General features: G+C 41.8%; 1 protein-coding gene and 1 non-coding gene across 2 annotated transcripts in view; one reads left to right on the top strand and one right to left on the bottom strand.

Annotated features, from left to right (window-relative positions):
• The window catches only part of col25a1 (collagen type XXV alpha 1 chain), a 154,556-nt gene that overhangs the window by 11,402 nt on the left and 120,728 nt on the right, over positions 1-22,426 (top strand). The gene's annotated exons all lie outside the window — the stretch shown is intronic.
• Positions 1,004-1,076, bottom strand: trnar-ccu (transfer RNA arginine (anticodon CCU)). Its single transcript has one exon. It is a non-coding gene; the product is annotated as a tRNA-Arg (tRNA).

The following is a 22,426-nucleotide window of genomic DNA, read 5'->3' as shown; positions in this document are numbered from 1 at the left end:
AAAAGAACAAATGTGGGTTCGTACTTCTACTAGCTGGTTTATCACTATATCATGGAAAATAATCATTATCAAACTATATTATATTTTGGAATCACAAATGTAGTGATGAGTGAAACCACAAAATCACAACAACAGTCACCTCAAGGTACTTTATACTGTAAGGTCAAGAGCCTACAATAATGCAGAGAAATCCCCACCAATCAGACGACGCCCTGTGAGCAAGCACTTGGCGAAAGCGGTGAGGAAAAGTCCCTTTCAACAGGAAGAAACCACCAATTGTCCCAGGCTCAGGGAAGGGCGGCCATCTGCCATGACTGTTTGGGGGTGAAGGGAAGGAGACAGGACGAAAGACAAGACAAGCTATATACAATTCAGTGCTTTTAGTGATGTACTTTAGACATGGTCAAGATGACCTACTGAAGTTAAAACCGAGGAAGGGGCAAGAAAGGTGATTTGGTTCACTTCAGAGAACGATCTCAAAAAGAGAAAATATCCAGTGAGTGGTTGTTCTCTGGACAAAAAGCCCTTCTCAGTGACATTACAAGTCTGAAGAGAAAAGCCAGACTGCTTTGGGTTGGTAGAAAAGCAACAGGAACTTAAATAATTCTTAGCAGTAAGGAGAATAAAAAGTATCTCTTAACATTTCAAATCCTGACATGATTTGACATGTTGAGTATAGCCCAGTCCAAACCTGGGCTACACTTTGCATAGACTTACAATCTTCTATTGTCATATTTGACAATAGAAGATTGTCTTGGTGTCCTGGTCTGATGAGTCTCGATCTCTGTTGCAATGTTTGGATGGGAGGCTTTTGAATTTGGCTTGAAGAACATAAAAACACAAGTCCATGCTGACTTGTATCAAGTTCAGGCTTTTGCTGAGCATCATCCAAACACCACAGCCTATCTGAATACTGTTGATGACCATACAGTTTAGAAGATTGTGCTTAATTTCAACCAGTTTTAAATGGTGAGGAGATGTGAGTAATAAAGGACTGAATCTTCACCCCAGATGGGACTCGAACCCACAATCCCTGGCTTAGGAGGCCAGTGCCTTATCCATTAGGCCACCGGGGCTCTGTCATTGGGTTCCTGTAATAAGGATAGGTGGCACGAAGCAAACAACTGCATAATGGTGCCTTTAAACATATGTGTTACAGTGTACATGTATAAAAGTCATAATGTTTTTAAATCTGTCCACCAATTTAAAGGTAAGAGTAGCACTCTGTTTGCTCTGGTGCACACTGTTGATGATTATCTCAGCTGAATATGCCATTCATCTGGCTTCATGCTGTTCACTCTGAGGTTGATGGGTTGCTTCAGTGCATGCGTACAGTTGTGTTTGTTAGGTTTTAATGAATCCGCCCCACTGAGTGGAAATGTTATGAGATTGTAAAGCAGAATACCTCGTGCATATTTTACACGTCCAACTTGTAAACATGAAAGCATAAAGTTCATTTGTGCCCAATGTACCATCAAGCTGATGCGTTTTTACAAAAAGCCTGTCAAGTTGCACTTTAACTGTTTTCTAATGCTTACATGTTTGCATGTATTAATGTCGGTTTTATTATTATAGACATTACCGCGTTTGTGATATTAACTAGATTACTTGTTCTATGAGTTTTTCTAAAGTGTGCCCACACTTTGAACTTTTCTAAAATGAAGAATTTGCTTCAAGAAGAAAGCAACAGCAAAGCCTCGGGTGTAATGCTTTAAATCAAATCCAGCTTTTCAGACTCTATCAGCCATCGTGACGTCATGCCGAGCTTTGCCGGGATCCAGGTTAATGAGCCACTTCCCATGAGCCCTGCTGCTATCTGAAGCATCTCCAATTCTCATGAGTTTCTCGTACCGGTGCAGCAACCCAAAATTAACTCTTCACCACGACTTGACTTTGTCTGTATGTTGGCTTGAACTTACCGCCTGCCATGGCAGTTGCATGGCAATTCAGCCACAGAGTCCACTGTATAACGTCAACATATTCTAAAACTTGAATGCATATTTGTGCCATGAACCCGTCGAGAAGTGCACTCCTGCAGAATATCATATTTAAATGTTCCGCTGTGCGTCAACGTTTACTCAAAGTTCAATCTTATGCTTCTGTTACAGATTTGCAGTTGTTTAATTGATGTCATTTTTCCTCCTTTTCTGTGAATTGTAAATATTTACTGTTTCGTAAGTGCACCTCCGAGTGTTCTCGCTGCTTCCCCGGTGTTTGAGCGCTGTTTCATAAATGTCATGTTTATAGTTTTGATGCTTGAGCAGAGTTAGACTCAGTCACAGTGATGGTTGACAAGGCCTCTTTATATATAAAAAAATCATATATATCCACTTTATGGTCATAATTCAGTTAGCAGTGTGTTGTCAAGGTTATCTCCATTGAGTCTAAACAAAACAAATAAAGCCTTTTGAAGACTTTCCCTTCACAGCAGATTTACCAGGCGTCAGCTTGACTGATCTGAGGTGCTTCAGGTAGAGATAGTGTCTCACTGTTAAAAATGGTAAAGATGTGAAAGGACCCATCACCTCTTTGCCCTTGAACTTCAAACAAATTACTTTCCCAGCATGCTTCCCACCTGCGCTGTTACTGTGAAACATTTTAATAGCTATGGTGGTGGTGGTGGTGGTGGGGGATAAATAAAGAAAAAAAATAACGGAGATGAAACAGGAATTAGCAGGAAGCTCGTTTCGGCTGATTAAATGAAGCGTAACGCTAGTATGTTGTGCCGTGGGATTTGGTACCAGAGATAAGATGACTTATCCAAATGCACGTGCAATCTGAATTTAAGTAATACGGAGCGTTTCGTAAACATACTGACACGCTAATGACTCGTTCAGCACCAGCATGCGTTTGCTGTCAGCTCCCACGGACTTTCATGTAGCATAACAAATGAGAGGGAAAGTCTTTCACATGTGTGGGTTTCGCGGATCCCCAGTGTAACATAGACTTGATCATATACTTGTTTTCTTAAAGCAGTTAGTCATGCGCTGTTGGCTATCCCACCTACGAACTGGGAGGTACTTTTTTTTTTTGAGGTGGAGGTCAGTTGGCAGGAGCTGGCAAAGCATCTGCATTACCCCAAATGTCAGGGCTCAGTAATATGAGGGTGTAGGTTTCTTCTGAGTGAGAACAGGGAATAACACGACATAACTCAGTGGAACTCAAGATTCAAACCAAAGAAACACTGAGTCCCACAGGAGCCGGTGTACTCTTGTGAATGTCAAACCCATAAATCTACATTTTGCCAGCGCCGGATCCAGTTGCAGTTTGAGACCGTGCTGCTAAATTAAAAGAAATCACTGAAAATTCTTTATTATTTCATATTTAATTCTCCGCTGAGGTGGATATTAAAGGTAAAGGTAAAAATAGAGTATCATATTGTCTATTCAGCAAAGTCCTCTGAGACTTCCTAATATACAAAAGTGGATGAAAATTCTTCACCACCCTTAACGCTCTATATAGATTGCATTTCTATGAGCGGTGGCAAAGCAAGACCAAAATCAGTGAGTTGGATATGAAGCTGCAGTACCTCTGAGAAGTGTCACGTGAAGCAGAGTACAGTGCTGACAGAGGCCATACGGCATCGTTTTAGGTTGCACATTTGCCCCGCGGCTGTGGGTGTGATGTTATGGTGGCAGGCTCTGCTGAATAAATGCGATCTCTGCACAGGCTGTGCACATTCAGTCATTTTTAATAGCAAGTAACATTATTTGTGGGCACATGTAAGCTTGGAAGCTGACTGAGATGCTCAGGGTGAAAAACAACATCTTGCAAGTGCAAAGGCCGGTGTGAGAACTCGTAGAAGGAGGAAAAAATTATATCCCTCTCTCTCGTGCTATATCGTTCTCCCGATAGGTTTCTGACACTCTATCCCAGGTAGACTACTCCCCTCTGGCCTGTGCTCAGATTAGCATGTGTTGGCCAAAGTCAACATGGAGAAGAGTGAGGAAACAAGTTCTCATTCGCACTAAGGTTGCTAATACCTCACCATATCTGATGGCAGACTTTGAGATGTGTCATGTGTCACATGGACTGAAATAAATTTAAATCTAATAAATACAATGAGTGCATTATTACTTTTAGCTTAGATTTCTGGAGGGTGGAGACTAATAAAGTGCCTCTAAAGAGGAAAAGGATGTCTGGAGTTTGTGTGAAAAAGAAAAGTGTCAAATATTTGGACTGCTCTCTAACTCTCAGAAAACGTCAGGAACAAATAAAAACTCACGTGCAACAATACACAGCGCGTACCTGTGCATATCTATAACATAAACGCCTTTCCATTACAACGTGTGGTTTTTCCACAGTCAACCACTAAACTACCCATAAAACAAAGCTGAGGGGGAAAAAGTGCTCGGCTGTGTGCGTCTGTGGCGAACACTTGTTGTTGTTGAGTTTTCCCATGGCAGAGGCAAATAGCTTGTAAAACAAGTTACGCAAAAGTCACCAAAACATCATCATGGCGCTGCTTGCCACCGCTTGATGTCAAAATTGGGTCATGTTGAAGGCCCTTCCCAACCCGCCCGTGTTTAATTGCCATGTGCTAAAGAATTTCCCATGTGCACACAAACCAGTCAAGCCTGGTGAAACCTAATAATTGTTCAGTCAACTCTTTGTGCTGCTGTCTGCATTCATGCTGCCAGATTTCCCCCCCTTCCTTTCTCCGAACGATGGCGGCACAGAAAGATTCGATACTTGACGGGGGTTATCTGCTCAGCAATCCCTTTGCTACATAAAAGACATGTTTAGCTACGTGGTTTCCGGGCCAGGAGCTAAGCTGTCTTTTTACAAGCAATCTTTGATTCACAAGGGACATTTATCCCTTCCTTTCCACCAGTGTTCCCCCTTGTCTGCTTTGTCCAGTTGCCTCTTTCTTCCTCTCAAAGACTCTCTGCAGCTTCGGCGAGAGGAGCATAGGGACACAAGCTTTTTAGGGTCTACTGAATGGATTTATCGACTGGGTGAGGCAATAAATAAATAAATAAATGAATAAAAGTGACCGATATAGCAGCAATGAGAAAAGCAGAACTGGTGAGGGGAAAAAAATACACTTTGTTTAAACCAGAGCAGCCTGTGTGTGTGTGCTGCTGATATGGATTTCCCCATGAGAAGGTTCAGGTCCCCAAATTCCTCCTCAAACAGGCCTAAAAAAAAAAGAAAAAGATTTATTTGGCTTTTTGCCTCAGACTTGGAGGGAGAAAATGGGAAGCAAACTAGGGTTTTTAGCATGCGCTCTCCAAAAAGGGTTTTCTGTGACGCTTCAGAATGATAAATTATAGTAATGTCTTTGGAGGCCACATTAAATGGTTCATGAAAATAGCAGGCCCTCTGAGAGTTAACTGTGCCTTCTCTGTTTAGCATGCTTTGATGATGTTAAATGGTATACTGTTCTATCTGCTGTGACCAAATGTCCAAGTCCTGAAATGGTTTCATCCTGAGGACTTTTGCCTTAGCGTGCCTTCTCTGTCCTGAGTACGGCAGGCCACCGGTGTGACTTGTTACGCTTGGTGTGGACTCTCTGGTGACACAGTTTCGTTACGGGTAGCTGGGATTTTACCTGCGCTCGCCAAATTCATTAGAGGCCTCTGAAACTCTAAACATGCCGCTCAGATGGAGCAGGTCAGGTTTTGCCCATTATTGATGTCTACAAATATTGAATATGTCGGTTAGGTCTTGTAGCATGGTTGTTGCGTGTATGTGTGTAGATGTGCGTGCAAAAATTCAAGCTTGCATTAGACAGACCTTTTGGCTTGACTCCTACTTTTCGCCAAGAAAGCAGCCCTTGTCAGACGCCCAAAAATCCCAGGCTGGAGATGAAACAGAGAAGAGTGTGTGTTGGTTTGCATACGTGTGCACTGTTTATGTGTGTACCTGTTTCCTGCACCCCATACTGACATTTCCAACGGGTGCTGGTGTAAATAAGGTCGTCGCCCACAGCAGGTGTGGGGAGCAGTCCCGAGAGCAGGGGAGGTCTAAGCCCCTTCAACCCTAGGCCGCAGCGAAACCATCCTGGAGAAGTCAATATTTGCAGTCGGTATCAAAGACGGGCCTGTTTTTGGTATCAAAAACCAGGCTGTACAGAAGAAAGCTTGTCCATGAATTCAGATGTAACATCTCCAGCAGATCAACTGGTGTTAAATACGTGGAATTGTTTATGAAATCAGCATAAATTCTCTATTGTTAGAACGTGTTTTGCGATATTAGTTGTGTACTTTGTTTTTGCATTGATTTAAATGGGACTCTTCAATCTATTTATAATCCTTCTGTACGACTGCATGTAGTAATATGTAAATGTAGACTTTGAACAAGATCAGAAATACGACTCCATTATTGCACATGTTGCTCAGTGTTAAATGGCGATATGAACATAAGACTGCAAGCTATTTTAGCTAACTTTACAATGTGGTAAAATGTGATTTTTGTAACAAATATATGATTCGGATAAGAAATATTTTTTTTAACTTAAAAATGAGCTATGCAGCAAAAAGTAATAAAAATTAATGCTTAGCTAAATTAATTAGCTAAGGAAAAACCCCCTTGACTCCAGCACCATATATCATGTGTACTAGTCACGCTAGTAGCTCCCCTGTTTTAGCGCACTGTATGCAAGCTAGCATGCCATCTTGGTAGAATGCTAGCACCTGTGCCATGTACTGGTTTATACTCAATATAATCAAAGACAGTGAATTTACATTAACAAACAAGAAATATGTATTCATAATCAAATTGTGTCTGCTTATGAAGCTTTGCTAATAGCTAACGAGACGTTAACTTGGTCACCATTTTGGATAGGATCTAGTGAATATGGTCCCAGTCGCACAGGCCTAGAGGCTAGTCTGCAACCATCTGGCAACCACTGATTGTCAGGGGAAACATGTGATTTTTCTAGCTGGTAAATGAGTTGTTGCTGGAGTTCCAGTTCTAACATATGCTTTTCTAACAGGCAAATCTTGTGAACTTGCCATACCAATCATAGTTTGTGTGCACACTGTTTTTGCTGTGGAGTCTGTTGTAGGTACATTCCAGGTTTTGTCTTTTATACAAAGTTGTCTGCTAACTACCAGATTTTTTCCAACCTGATTTTCTTAAACTGTTCGTGTTTTTGCCTTATGTGGCACTCAGCAGCAGGTCAGTGATTTTCTCTTTGTAGCACGTCTTTCCTTGAACTGCTGGGTGTTAGAAAACTTTCTTTACTATTTTGGGTGCACATTTCAAGCCATTCACACCAAGTCATTCACAGGAGACCAGACTGCAGTAGTGTATTGGTCCATTCCTCCCTGTCTCTTGAAAGTGTGTGGAAAAACACTTACATGGCTTTGCTTTGATTTGCAGTGTGTACAGAGGGGTTTCCATCACAGACTCTCTCATGTGGGCCACTGGTCTGGCTCCTGTCTGCTCATTGAAACCCTCCTCTCAGGGGGGTTTAAGACAAGACAGTGCCTTGACTTTATCACAGACCATCTCAAGGAATTTCAAGGTTGCTCATCCTCTGCAGTGGAAGAAAATCTGTAAATGTACTAAAGGAGACAGATTGCTTAGTAATAGGCTTCCAGTATAGCAAACAGACACAATTACCAAAGCATATAGTTGTTGATGTTGGAAAATGCAGCTGTGCACAGATTCCTGATGCAAACAGGTTCACAAAAGCCATTGCTTAATTATACAGTTATGAATAAGACTGCATGACATTACAAACAGACAAGTTCTGGGTAACATTTGGTGACACTTTTTACAGTCCAGAATAAGGGCTGTGTACAGCATTAGCTTTTACACACCTTATTTCCTGAGACACAAATCAGCCACACTTGAGCTTTAAGGTTCTACATTAGCAGGAGCTTGTGGTAAATAAGCCAAGCAGGGCACTGCCAGCCCAACACTCCTGTGTTGCAGTCTTTTTAGTGTCCTTTTATAGCCTCCTTCCTTCCTCCTCACACTCCACAGTCTTCCGAGAGGCCGTGCAGGCACGATGGGGAGTAAGGAAGTCAGCATGCTTCATTAAGTGAATGTGGCACACCACGCATGTCACTGAAAACAACAGAGGCTCTGTTCAGGAAAGAAATGACACTTAGAAATAATAGCAAGCCAGAGAACTGCCTTTAAGGAATGGCTGATGGTTATGAGGCCTCCAGCTGTGCTTTGCAGATTTTTATTTTATATAAACAAGCTGGAAGTGTTGTAACAGGTATACTTCTTTTAATGGGACTACTTCAGTAGCTTAAGCTTGAAGGCACTGAATTACTACACTTTATTTCTTGTTGTTATCTTGTAATTAACTTCATATGTTCTTTGTTTAAACCTGGATTTAAACTAGTTCTACGTAAAAACAGATCTCTGTTCATCAAAACAAAACAAAAAAATCAAATCCAAATAATGCCCTTATGAAAATGGCTTAAATGTAGTTTCACGTCTACAATTCATTTAAATTAGTCCTATCTTCATCTCTCCAGCTGCCTGCATTTTCCCACAGTCTCCCTCAGCATCTTGAGACCTATTTGCTAACTAGCTAGTTAGTTATTTTACAATGGGACAGTGTCTGTCCACACTATCCAAGTATATGCTACCTCACGCAGAAAAGGAAAAATCTGCTCTTCATATATAATAAGCGAGGGCGCCTTTCTGGTGAGTAAGGTGAAAAAAAGAGTTGTTTTATCACAGTGACTGGAGGACATTGCACTGCCACTATTAGATGCTAGCTCTTAAAGCTAAGCATTTACATGTTAATTGCACTTAGAGCCACATAACAAGTTTTCAGCCCAAGTAAAGTTACTTTCCCATGTGACTGCTCTGCTCCTTGTTTATTCTCTCTTTGACTTAGCTTAGCTAGCATTATTAGACATTTAATAATGTGTCGCTAAGGTAATTGTCGCTAAGTAGCTAATGTGTCGCTAAGGTGTCATACACTGAGCTAGCTCTGGCAGGCTATAGTCCCACCTTTCAAAATGATAGCTTGTGTTTGTTATGTATTAAATCATCACTTTCTGAATCACAGTTATAGGTAACATGTGTTTTTTCAGCTGTGGTTTATCAAGCATTACTTCATAGGTACTTTACATTTGGTTTAAGATGTTGTAATCAGCTAATATTTAATCAAGAGCAGAATAATCCTCTTTTGTAGATAGACAAGCTAGTGAACTATATCCTGTATGGCTGCCAAGATGGGGGATTAACACTCTTTCTTTAAAATTATTTGGCGGTTGGGATCAACGTCAGCTAAGCTATCAAAAGCCTAAGTGCTGATGAGTTGATTAATGTTGGCCCATTAATGTGTGTTATGTGGCAAAGGTTGCCTGCGTACTCACGTGCATACTCATGTTCATTTCAAAGACATTTATTGAGGAACAAAATACCCCAAAAAACTGTTTCCTCTCTCATGTTGAGTGGGTGGGGGGGAGGGGCCATTTCCATAAGTCACATTTTTACTATTTCTCACATTACATTAAATGAGTTATTATTTCTGTGGTGTCATACAGAAACATCCCCACATTCAGTGCGCGAGCAAGCAGGCAGCATTTTCTCTGCTCTTTGTGAGCAGACTCGAGCGTGGGTGTCAGGGGGGTCTTTTATAATATATCGATGAGATTAAACGAATCCTCGCTGACAGGTGCGTGTCTGTTTCACCTCCGGGGTGTCTGTGCTGGGGGCGGGTGGGGATTAGAGAAGGTGAGGGTGTTGGAGCTGTGCCGCAGGGCCTGTCCCGGCTGCTGCTGTTTAGCCAAGAGAGCGCCAGCGAAACAGAAAACAGATGACAGAGAGAGGGGGAAGCTGAAAGGCTGGCTTGTGTGTTCTTTCTGTTCTGTGTCTGTGTTTACCCTTGAGGGGTGTCAATAGGATGTGGCTACCATATTGTGCGCCGTATTACCCATGCTGCGGCATGCTGTGTCTCATTCATTGGCACTGCTCTCCTGGCTATTTTATCACCACTGTTACATGCTGTAAAAACGCACACTGACTCAACACTTATTTGTGTCAAAACACACCTCACTATGCAGCTGAATCGCTGCTCTGCTTCAATGAATGAGTCTTTTTTTTGTTTTAAATTGTTTACCTGTGAGGCTGCGGATTGTGCCGTGTATATAAAAAAGCTTGGGAAAATTCATCTTCGGCTTATCCTGCAGAAACCCATCTCCTTCTTAAACAGTCACTCCTGTGCTTGCTTAGAACATTTTGACAGTCCGCTCGCAGCTGTGCAGTGGTCCACATCAAAGTGGCTCTGGCAGAGACTGACAGTCTCAATTAGGACTTGTGTGCCACCTCGCTTTTGCACAGGCTAAACTGGCTCTTGCCCAAATCTTGCTGGATCATGTTCTGTTTTTTTGAGGGGTTTTCAAATGATTTTATGTAATGTTTTTTTTTCTTTTTTCTGCTGCCCTAGAGCCAAGACCCTAAGCTCCATATCCTTTAAGGTTCTACACCACTGACTGCAAGAATCCTGCTGGGATATTTTTCTTTCACCAACCTGAAACAGCCTGGAGTGATTAATACCCAGGTTTGTTTAACTGGCCTGGCAATTTTGGTAGCTATTGTAGATTCGGGCACAGGAACAAGTGCTATTATTGTGCTATTAGTACTATTATTATTACTACTATGGAAGATGTGCCCTGATATGCCCTAAAATGCTGATGCTCAAGCATTTTTAACCCAAATGCAGTGAACATTGTGTTCCAATCAGTGCAGTTTTTTTAAATTGATGTAGCTGTCTGATATTCAGCAGGCTACATTCAACAGTGTCTGATGGCTGACTGACCTTAGGTCATCACACACTTGCACACAACACCTCGCCATCGCGTCAGCTACTCAGTGCTGACAAGCTTTGCCAAAGCCAGGACATGCACGCGGTTGGGTGGGCAGGCAGACAGAGAGACTCTGCTGTCTGGCACAGACAAGGCTCAGAGACAGACGGCTGAGGGATGTTTGATGACTCCCCGAGCTCATCTATCAATCACCACCTTTCCAGACTCTCAAGGCTCTTTGGAGATGCCACAGATACCATCCTCTGACGTCAAAACTGACAAACAGAAGGCGAAGATGGGGTAATGGCGGCTTGCTTGTTTATGGTCTGGTGCCCTTAGAGTGTACAAGGCCTCTGACCTGAGAGAGCTCTCATCAGAACTGTGAGGCAGGCAGCAGAACAACACTTGAGACTAAAATAGTAAGAGGGGGTGGAGGCCATGAGATTTCTGGCCATCTGTTGTGATGCTTAAATCCCATGGAGATGGTGCTGAAAGAAATCCTAACAATACTATTTGCAGTATCTGCATTATGATACACACTTGAGAAACTTTGCACGCAAAGTTTAGAGCTTTCAGTTTCGTAACAAAGAACAGAAAGTGATTTTTGAGGCATTCTCGGCTGGAAAAAGTTGGCTACAGTGGGTGCAGGGAATGAAATGCATGTTCTGCAATGCATCCCTTACAATTCTTGGAGTACTGGTGAGGTGGCAGTGTGAGTGGGATTAGTCTCCAGCTGACTTTAAAATCCTGAAAAGAACCCCGGTGCACTCTGCACACCAGGTCATTTCAATAAACACCAGTGTCAAATTTGTACCTTTAAAACTGCGTCAAATAAACTTGACATATACATTTTCAATTGTTCGTGCTGGTTCGTGCAATATGTAATTTCCCCAAATGGCTCTTAAGTAAGCAAACTTGTATGAAATGTCTCCGTCAAGAAATGCCAAGAGTCATAAGTGTCACTGGTTGCATAGAAGATGAAGTGTCATTTAGTTTTTTGCCCAAAACCAAAATAAAACGTTTGCCTTGTTTGAGCATATTTTTCTTTTGTGCATGTGGTACAGATCTTGGCTTACAACACATTTTGTAAATCTTGTGGAACCACGTTCTGCACTGTGCCTCGTAGCTGCAGGGACTCAGATTCTCTTCCTTCTCAGCAGTCCAGCATTTTCCCCCTTGCATCTTCTTTTCTTACCGCTGACAAGTTACCAGCACCGTCAGGCCAAGACACACTCTTGTACCGTGGGATTGATGGGTGCCAATGGCTTCCTCTTCTGGGAAACATTTCCTCGAATAAAGGCTTGCGGTGAAATGTTTACAATGTGGGAGCTATTAGCAACCTTCAGGGAGAAACAACCCAGCGTGTTGTAATCAATACTTCTTTTGTTTGCTGAACCCGGACATTCAAACCCCAGAGACTTCAGCTCCCCGGCTATATCGCTCATGGCAGATTTTGCAGCGAGGCAGCTGCTTTGTGCATCTGATTTAGTGAAGTGTAATACTAGAGTTTTAAGAACATGTAAATGGGTTTACTGATGGTATCTAGCTTAGCACTGAGAACATGACTGTAATACTGGAATGTTCTAATCAGGTTCATGTTACTAGCACCGAGCTAACCGGAAAGATAACCGGAGACACGGCGTGTATTAAACCTTCTATGTCTATAAATGCTGTCAATTGAAAGTATGATCCTCCGAGGCTGACTTTGTGCAAATCTGGCCTCAGAAACAGATCTCATGAGGGAATATAGGTGATAATGGGAGAGATCAATGGAAAAAAACCATGAGCTGAATACTTCTGCATTGGTACCCTAAGCTGAGCACCGGCATCTCTCTAGCAATCCCTATTTGTGACAGCTGCACATATGTACAACATGCTCATTTCCGTGTGGGGACACATGCATGTAAGTCATGTATGCCCACAAAACCCAGGATACAATCAAGTGAACCAGATTGGTCCCCAACACCTGCTATTGGAATTCGAGGATCAACACTCACGCTAGCAGCTGATTCCCCTTTTTCTCTCACATCCCCAAATGAATCCGGATGATTGATGAGTTGAACACATGCAGAATAACTGTTTATCTCAGGCATCATCTCCCGCCTCCTTGAAGTTAGTTTCCCATCTACCTTTGTTTAATTTTGTTTCACGCATGCTCTTAACTACATCTGCACTATAAAAAACCCAAATAGCCACGCACCTGTTCTTGCTTTGGCTCACTCCAAAGACCACAACATTTGGTCTAATGCAGAAGTCTTTGGGAGCTTCTGTTGTGCCTTAGCAATGTAGGGATTTTTGCTTGTGAAAAACTTTTAATTGAAATGCAGACTTTTTTTTAAGGATTACAAATAAGTCTAAATGTGTTAAAGAAGTAATTTCATGGAACGGCGCAGAGAGTTCACACCTGCTCTTAGGTTTTCAGGAGCCTTCAAAGCAGGCACATGGCTTATGTTTAATGAGGTAGTCATTGATTCAGTCTTGGCAGGAAGGTTGCCCGCCTAGTTAAAGCAGTACAATTACCCTGAACGTGATTTTATTCTTCCATTCACTCTCAGTAAAGTCATTGTGTCAGGGTCAGATTGCAGTTATGTGTATAAGAGAACACTACAAGACAGACTGGATTTCAGCACCAGGTATTCAATAAAAATATGCAACACTTCCAGTTAATTAATTAAATAAAACGTGTTGCAGCCTTTGTAAATTATTTGAATTAAACCTGCTGAAGAGGTTTTGTACAAGCTGTTTAACATGCTGATCTCTGCCAACTAGGCGTGGACAGCTGTGAACACGAGAGCCATAACAGTAGCTGTCGACTTTTCCTTTTTTAGCAAACTTGAGTTTTTGATGCTACAGCCACCTGGAGCCAATATTCATTTGGCCATTGGGCCATCCAAGTTAAACTGTAATTGTAACTGCAATTAAATCTAAGCAGTTGTGTGCAAAAATATATAGATTTTATATACAATATTTTTTTAATGACAGATTAGCATGTTAGGCTCGTCAGATTAAACCATTGATCGTAAATATATAAAGGAATGCAAGTTTATCCTTCAGTCAGAACTCTAGTTTGACATTGTGCCACTAACTTTTTGTCCTCCGTAAATGATGGATACCGTTTCCCTTAATCTTTAGAGACATGTCTCCATCTTTTATTCTTTTCTTTTCCATTTACCACTTGCAGGCAAAAAGTCCAACATGGTTGCAGAAAAGCCAGGCTTAAAACCGTTGGTCATTGTCTAATGATCTAGCTTTTTTAGAAATGTATCTATATTAGTTAACAAAGGCTGGTAGACAAAACAGTAAGTACTGGCACATATACAGTATCTGCTACCTGTGCTGTATGCCCAGAAAAGTTAGACTAAGTTGGCAGCTTCTTCTCAGATTGTCCTTCCCCTTAATGTAATTTTCTTTGTTTGATGTTAACTGCTCCTCTTTCATTTACTTAGCAATGTACACTGTTATTGAATGTCTGGTTGAGTGTCTGAACTGTGCACTAGTGCCAAATCAATCAGCAGGCGGTCTCCAACACCTTGCAGCTGTTGACAGGTGGTTGGCTGGTGTATGACCCGTGTTTAAAAGAACAAAGCACATGTGATTATTCATACAAGTAAAGCAGATATGTGCTTGTTTACGGCTTTTCTCGAAGCACAACAACCCTACAGAGCTGTGCATCACCAAGTGATATTTTGCAAAAGAACCTCTGGGTCTTTCTGGTCCGCCCTGCAAATGGTACCAGTAAATCCCTGTGTTACTTTTAATGTATTATGCAAATATTGATATTTCAGAAATGAGTCTTAAACGTTCCCCTAACAGAGCTCTAAGTACACTGTAAACAAGACCAGAATAATTTAGCCAGTTATGTATCAACAAAGCCTCAGCCTTTCGTCATTATGACATAAGATCGACGTTGAAGGTATTAGTCAGTCCTGTCTGTAAACACTGGCACTCCGAGACTGGACAAGGCTACGCTCTGAGTCATGAACCAACTTGGTGTTGTGCTTGGATTTAAAGTTGTATACTAAAGGCAACTAGGGAGAAAGTGCCTGCTGTCTCTGACTGCATTGCGCAGTTGAATACCTCCACCCAGAACACTACCTCATACTGTAATGTGCTGCGAGCCTCTTAACTTCTTTATCTGCACAAAATAAGTTGGTTGTTTAAAAAAGAAAATAATCTTTTCATAATAAATGAAGCAACAGCAATGTCAAGTAACTGATGTGGTAAATTGATCTGGTAAATATAAGTAGTACACTGAGTTCTTGGAACTACAGCATAATGAAAATACTTTAGAAACTGCATCCTACCAATGCGTACGATTTTACATAGTTAAGAGAATTCTATTTTCTGCACCTGAAAGAGAGCCTGAGTGTGGGTGTGGGTCTGGTAATGAATAAACCATGGGAGCTGATTCAGGAATGCCTTGTAGCTCACCCTTCCAGTCCCGATCCAAGCCAAGAAAGAAAATCCAGTGTAAGTAGACAGTGTTTCACCATTCAACATCAGCAGTGAGAGCAATCAATCTGTCACAATCAAGTGACTTTTTAAGCCAATTTGGTAGTACTGGGGAGAACTGTGCAGGTCACACTTGACTTATTGTAGAATTTGATTTCTTTAAGAATAAATGTTTTGGTCTTTTTGACCAGCAAAACTTAGATGCATTTTTTCCCCCCCACAAATTCTACTTGTGGGCTCAGTGTGGCATTCTGAATCGTAGAGAGAGTCGTCGCGGTAAGGTCGGGCACCGGGCTGTAAGGTTAGAAATAGTGCCCCTGGGACTGCACCGAGTTAGAACTTGGCGATGATCAGATGGGTCTCAGGTTACTACCAGCTGCCCACCCAGATTTGCTGGCAGGTTAAAGTGTCCAAAACCGAATTCCTGCCAACAGTGAGCTCAAGTCCAAGCCCTGAGGAGAGTATTGTGTCTCTGGCACAACCCGATGTTCAGCTGCAGCAAAAGCCTTGACAGAGGGGAGTCTAAGCATTGATACTGTGCCTAGGTTAGAAAAGCCACAAATCAAAGGTACTCCGCCCATGGAAAGAGATGCCCCATAAAATGCTGGAAAAAACGTGTATGCAAAATCAAATATAAACCATGATGGAGAGTGTTTTGCAAAGAACATCTTTAAAGACACACAGGGGATTTTGCAAGTTAGGAAAAAAACGTAGGTTGTTTCTCGTTGCTCTGCATGTATGCTGGACAGCTTATGCACAGTACTATTGCACTGGGTCTCTAAACAAAAAATGCAGAAGCTGTTGCTGTTACAAAACGTGTAGAAAGCTTTATTGTTCATGGAGAGAAATGGAGTTTCCCAGCCAACACTCAGTCTGCCTGCACACTGATGTATTGACCCTTGGTACACGGAAACTAATAACTTTAGTGAGATATAGGCTTGATGGACCAAGCAGCAAACCTTTTGTGATTTTGTAGAATTCCTGGGTGAGTCTTCTATTAGCCTGTAGTTAATAGAGCTTGAAATTAAACAGCAAAACTGCAAGTGAACTGTTTCATGATCTTTTGCCTCCTTCTACTATCCTCGCTTTCTTTGCCTCCTCCTTCTAAAGCAGAGAAGACTTGCCTCATTCTCCTTCATCACAGTAGGTTAAATCACAGGTAATCAAGCATATTGTTATTTGATTTGGATTAATAGCCTTATGATGGGCCTCTTTTTTTTTCTTTTTTAAATTCAAGCCATGGCAACGAGTTGAAGCTCGAAGTCCGGTGGGGGTGTGTGCTGGGTGCCCTTTTGAAGCACCCATGGCCGTTCAATGAAAGGCCAACATTGTCAGCATCCCAAAGATCCCCTTTGTGTGTGGATGTGTTTGATGGGGGGCCTTGTCATCTTCATGAGACAGCATGTTTGACTCACGACGGGAGGGCCTTTCACTACAAACGGCTGTTTGCTCCACTGCCAGCTCTTCTGCCTCTAATAGCATCTCCATGCAGTCAACCCATCAGATGAGGCACTGCACTTGTGACATTTTTAACCATGCTTGTGCCATGTCTCCATGGATAGTAATATCTGTCTGTCAGTTAGATGGTTGGTTGGCATTAAAATTACTCAGGAATTTGTCGAGGATGAATCCTATTGGCTTTCAGACTCCTTTGCGTTTTCTTCTACCACCACCTTGAGAGTGATATTTTAGTTTTTTTCAGTGAGATTTTTGGACAGTTAGTAGATATATTACATAGAAATTTGCTTTAGCACTGTCAAGATGCTAACATTTGTGACTCTGAAGGAAATAACTTTTGGATGAGGTGAGATGATGTTTGCAATCCCTAGGGAAAAGTATGGATTCCCCCCCACCCATTAGTAAGATTATGGAAAATATCTAGATAATGTAGGGTGCTAGCTTGGATCACAAATGCAACTGGGAATTGTGCATGACAGTAGACTGTATTATTTTTGCATACAAGCTTGTCACATCTCCTTTCTGATGACATCTTGAAAGACAATTTGCAGCACTGTTTGTACAGTTCCCATCCTGTGATGTATAGTCCGAAGTATTCTTTATTATTCCCATGAATAGTCGCTTCAGTCACTTACCTCACAATAGTTTCCATCCTACCATCCTACTTTGTTTCAGTTAATTCACCTGTCATCGCTTGAACTCGCCAAATGTCACTGAGGTTTCATCTGTATCTGTTTTCTAATGTATTTTCTGTCCCTCTTCAACTTTAGTATTGTTAAATATATCAGATTGTATGGAAGTTTCTTATGTGACGTAATACTCACATTGTTTGAGAGTTCTCCATCACATTGAATTGCTTGGTAAGTGGTTCCTGGAGGTTGATGGCTTTTGCTAAGTGAAACCGACTGAAGCTAGCACATTTCAAATGGTACAACCTTTGATTTCAAGGCAGATGGTCTCTGTTTCCAGTGTGTGTTGCATTTCTCAGTTTCACTACTGCTCTGAGAACAGTTCGCAAGTGTTTGTCGACAAACTGGTGACAGCAGCAATCTGCTAGTGACCAAAGCAACTGCAAGGAGGTTTTCACCAAATGGTCAGGATATCCTGTAGTTTCTTTCTATAGTTTAAAGTGCCAGATTTTGTACATTGAGGTGCTTGTTGTTGTGGTACATAAATAAACCTGAACTGACCTGAACTGGATTCAACTGAATTGAATTGAATGGTTTCCTGTGAGTGACTCACCGCCATCTAAGTCTGTGTTAAGCAATTCGTTTCACAGTGATTATCATTAACCTCCTGCAACTACACATTATCTGGTCAGGGACCATACGTTTTTTACTTGCTTGCTTTTAACCTACTGATTGCTTGATGGTGTCTTTTAGTTAGTGGTCACATGACTGTAAAACATCAATACCGGACCCGTATTGCATTCAACGGAGATTTTGGTGTAAATATGGACATTTCTATATTCTTGTGTCCCCCCCACACTTTTTTTGTTTTCTTTTGCAGCAAAAGATGGCTGTAGCATAATCCCAGGCAAACCAAATTTAGAGTGGGGATTAAATTGATATAGAGGCATATCAGACTGTCACAACCGTTGTGAGACAGTCTGTCTCAAATCCCGTCATCTGGAGATGCTGGGAGCAAACAACTGGCCACTGTGGAATTAAGAGGTCTGCTGGAATCACTTGAAACTTTCGTGGAGTTATTTGTGTCTGCCCTGATCCACTTTATTTGCAGTTCAGAGTATCAAGTGTTCGGAGTCTATGCAAGCGTGTGTAAAGGATGGATTTAACAGGGAAGTTGAGATTTGGTCTGTCTTTGCAGGGAGAATTAGTTACGAGAGCAGCTGGTAACCGCATACTCTGTTTAAATTGCCTGGCGCTAAACTCAGAGAGGAGTCCAGCCATTCATTTCGAGCTAGAGCAAACACGTTCAGGTCAGTATCTGCCATCACGGCCAGTGCACTCCTTTTTAGCCAACCCCTCTTAGAAGAGGGAGATTTGGACTTGAGAGCACATTACTTTGTGTTGAGACTAAAACTGTCCAAGGAGGGGGCCTGTGGGCCAAATTTGGCTCTTAGCAGAAGTTTTCATTGGCAATCCAAAGACTTAAAAAAGTAGTTTTCTTTATTTGGTCTAGTTAAACGTAATTTAGCAATATTCGAAGTGTGTTTTGATTTCCTCAGGCATATTAACAGGCATTTGGGAGACCAAGGAAAATATTCCTAGTTTTACATTTTAAGATTATCAATGACCAGAAGAGTTCCATCCTAAGGGACCAAAAGTATGCAAGATCTCACCCCTCAGCATCCAGCACAACAATCTTTTTCAAGACCATATATCATTGGATAAATGGACATACAGTAGGTGCGTTGACATTTTTCTAAGCTCCAAAGTCATTTAACCTATTGTGCACCACGCAGCAAGCTCCAAGTACTCCATACAAAGTACTTCATATTTGGAACTGGCTGTATCTGCTGGCGAGCACTACTGAACCTAAGAGATGCACAGGCCGTCACATTAATCTTCATGATCTGTAAGACTCTTCCTGTCTGTCAGTGCAAGGGCTGCTGTGATTAATGGTGAGGAAATTAGCCCCTGTTTGACTGAGTACACTAAAACTGCCTGATCGACTCAGGGCAGCGTAGAAGGCCTTTAACTAGTTTGTCTTGTGTCACTCCGTAAATGAGGCCATTAATGGAAAGGCCACATTACTTGTCTGGTTGAAATCTACCCAAATGAAACTGTTCACTCCTTGCAGTACATTTCTCATGACTTTGTGTCTCAGACAGTTCAGGTCACAGGGTAATGTCAGATTGTTTCATAAATCTTTTTTCATTTGGGCCTATTCAAGTGCACTCCTGTATCTGTGAGGTATGTGATTTTTCTGTGATGCTAAAAGACCCTTGTAGCAGGCACTGAAAAATTCCAGTCCGTTGTTCACTGAACACATTCAGGAAAAAAGGGTCATTTCAAAAGGAAAGTAGAGCAAGAAGCCTTTAGCTGCTTCCCGTCATTGCCCCTAAGGCTAAGAGTGGGATTGACTGACAGGGTTTTCAGTTTCAGGCCCCTCAAAGCTGTCAACTTTAGACCTCAACTGCCAGTTGCTTACCACGCGGCCCATTGGTAAGCACAGACGCATTTCTTCTTCAGACCGCAAATATTACCTTTCTGTTCTGACTCGCTTTTTGTTGCCCAAACCGCTGCTCATACGGGGCTCAGGGGGCTTGTCCCAGAATTCTTCAAATCTGACAGAGGAGCAGTTGTTTCAGAAGATCCTTTCCCTTGAAAAAGCCTTTGCCACCACTCAATAAAATGCCAGACATGAAACCTCTGCAGTGTTTCATGTTGTACTAACCACCCCACTCTGGTTTTGTAACAGTTACCCAAACTCACAGGACCCGGCTATTACTCACAAATGTCACAACTGAGCCCAGGTCACAAACATGTGTAAACTGAGCATGACACTCTGACTGGCATTGGGATACCAGAGCGCCTGATCTTTTTCATCACCGCCATTGCTGACACTAACGACTACGGGTTCTCGAGAGAACTGTAGGGTTTGATTTATGACGAAGTGATTCTGTTACATAGACTATGTTTGCAGCATGTATTTACTCTCCAAATGCTGTTGCTGGATCTACATCAGAGGGCAGAGTATTGGAATAGATCAGGGAGGATGCTTCATAGGCTGAGTCAGCCCACATTTACACCTGTTATTTAGTGCCATATTAAATTCATAATCCTGTGTACCATCATTATACAACATACCAAAACAAATCCGTGGATAGTTTCTTGATCCTTTAGACCAAAGGACAAATACCAATACTGATCGAAAGATTCTTATATAGATACAATTTAGGTCACCCAAATCCTGGTGTTGCATTTAGTCAAGACATTAATTAAATTATCAACATATAGATAAACACATTTTTGTTTCTTTAACAACCAGCTTTAATTAACGGTGTCTCTTTGTCTTTGCAGTCAGTGCCTTTCACTTGTGACATATAGTGGGCAGATGGTGAGAGTGAGTACAGATGGCTGTCAGGGTTCCCATGTGCCAGCCCTGACAGTGTTATGCCACTGCCAGACAAGGGCATGTATTATATGTTATGGTAGGTGCCATGTCTGAACCAACAGCTGATCCAGCGCTTCTGTTTAGTGCAGCACTCGTCTGGAGCACAGATAGCTTTAAATGTATATCCGTGAATGACAGGCGGTGGTTGTTATCATGAGAACACAGAGTTATTTACTAGCCTCACCTGTGCTGGATGTTTGTGTGGATCCGTACCCAGGCTGTAGCCATGGAGTCGAGATGACGACAGACAAAATCTTGAGTCCAAGAACTTTTAATTTTCACAGTAACAGCTTCTCTGCAAAATGACACACTGACGTTAAAGTAACATTTTCATGCCTGTGCTGCTGTTATAATTGGTATGGTGTTAAAATAATAAGTATCTCAGCAACAGATGATGGGATGTCAGATTCTAACTTTATGCAAAGCTGGCAAGTGGACTATACTTATCTTCTGCTTTTCCCCCACTTTAAAAACATTTAAAACTAATAAAATAGTTTATGAGATAGCCGTACACACAACAGTGTTAACAGCCAGTCATATGACTACAACTCAACACATTTAGGCTTGTAGACACAGTAAAGACGACTTACTGATGGTCAAACTGAGCGTCAGAATGGGGAGAAAAGATTATTTAAATCTGATGTTGTTGAAGTCTGGGTTTCCTGAAGAACAGGAAACTGAGGCTGCAGTTCGCACAGGCATCAAAACCGGACAGCAGAAGATTGGAAAAATATCGTCTGGTCTGATAAGAGTCTCAATTTCTGCTGCAACATTTGGATGATAGGATCACAATGTGGGGTAAACTCAAATGGCTACTCAAAAAGCTTCCACATTTGAGTAGATCTTAATCCAATGGAGCACCTTTGTTATGAAACGGGACATTCAGGTCACAGATGTGCAGCCACAAATCTGCAGCAACCGTGTGACGCTGCCAGCATGGCCCAAAACCTCATTTCCAGCACCTTGTTGAATCGATGGCATGAAGAATGCGTAGGGGTTTGAGTGGTGGGTTGGGTATCCTTAAAGAAGGTGATTTGGTGAACTGTTTGCACCAGTGGGGAGATACCACACATACTATTTTCCTAGTTAAGGCAATGACACCACATGCTCCAAACCTCCAAACCAGGGTTATTTGTTTGTAATGAATTGCCTCGTACTACCATGCTGAGGCTGGGAACATCCTTTAAGAGCTGAAGTTACCCATATTCAACTATAAATTAAGTTTGGGTGGTCACAATAGACTTTTGTCTCCCTGTTTATGAGAAAGAAAATGAACTAAGTTCTATCTTTATATTCTCTTTCGTTGCTTATCAACCTTGGACCCAGGTTGACTTATGCATGCAAATGAAGCTGCCATCAGAAGAAAAAAGTTTCTTTACATTTTCATTTGTGCCTCCTGTGCATGCCGTTGACATTAAGTGAAATTTTGAGGTCACCCACATGTAACTTGAATAAGTATTGCCTTGTATGCCAGGAAAACAGATAAATCAAAGGGGGGGGGGGGAATTCACATTTGTGCACATATACTGTACACCATCCAATTTCCTCAGCTGGTATGCTTGCGGAAAGTACAGTATTTCCTCTCCATCGCTATCAGTATTAACTGAAAAACACAGCACGGCTTCATTTCATTTTGTTAAGAAACTGAAATGCTTGCAGCTGAGACGCTGAGAGAGGGCTATTTATTTCTTTTGAAAAACAAATATGTA

Source organism: Neolamprologus brichardi, chromosome 3 (genome assembly GCF_056152115.1).
Source record: "Neolamprologus brichardi isolate AB-2024 chromosome 3, ASM5615211v1, whole genome shotgun sequence".
Taxonomy (NCBI): domain Eukaryota; kingdom Metazoa; phylum Chordata; class Actinopteri; order Cichliformes; family Cichlidae; genus Neolamprologus; species Neolamprologus brichardi.
The sequence above is the reverse complement of the archived record's forward strand: the minus strand, read 5'-3'. Positions and strand labels throughout refer to the sequence as shown.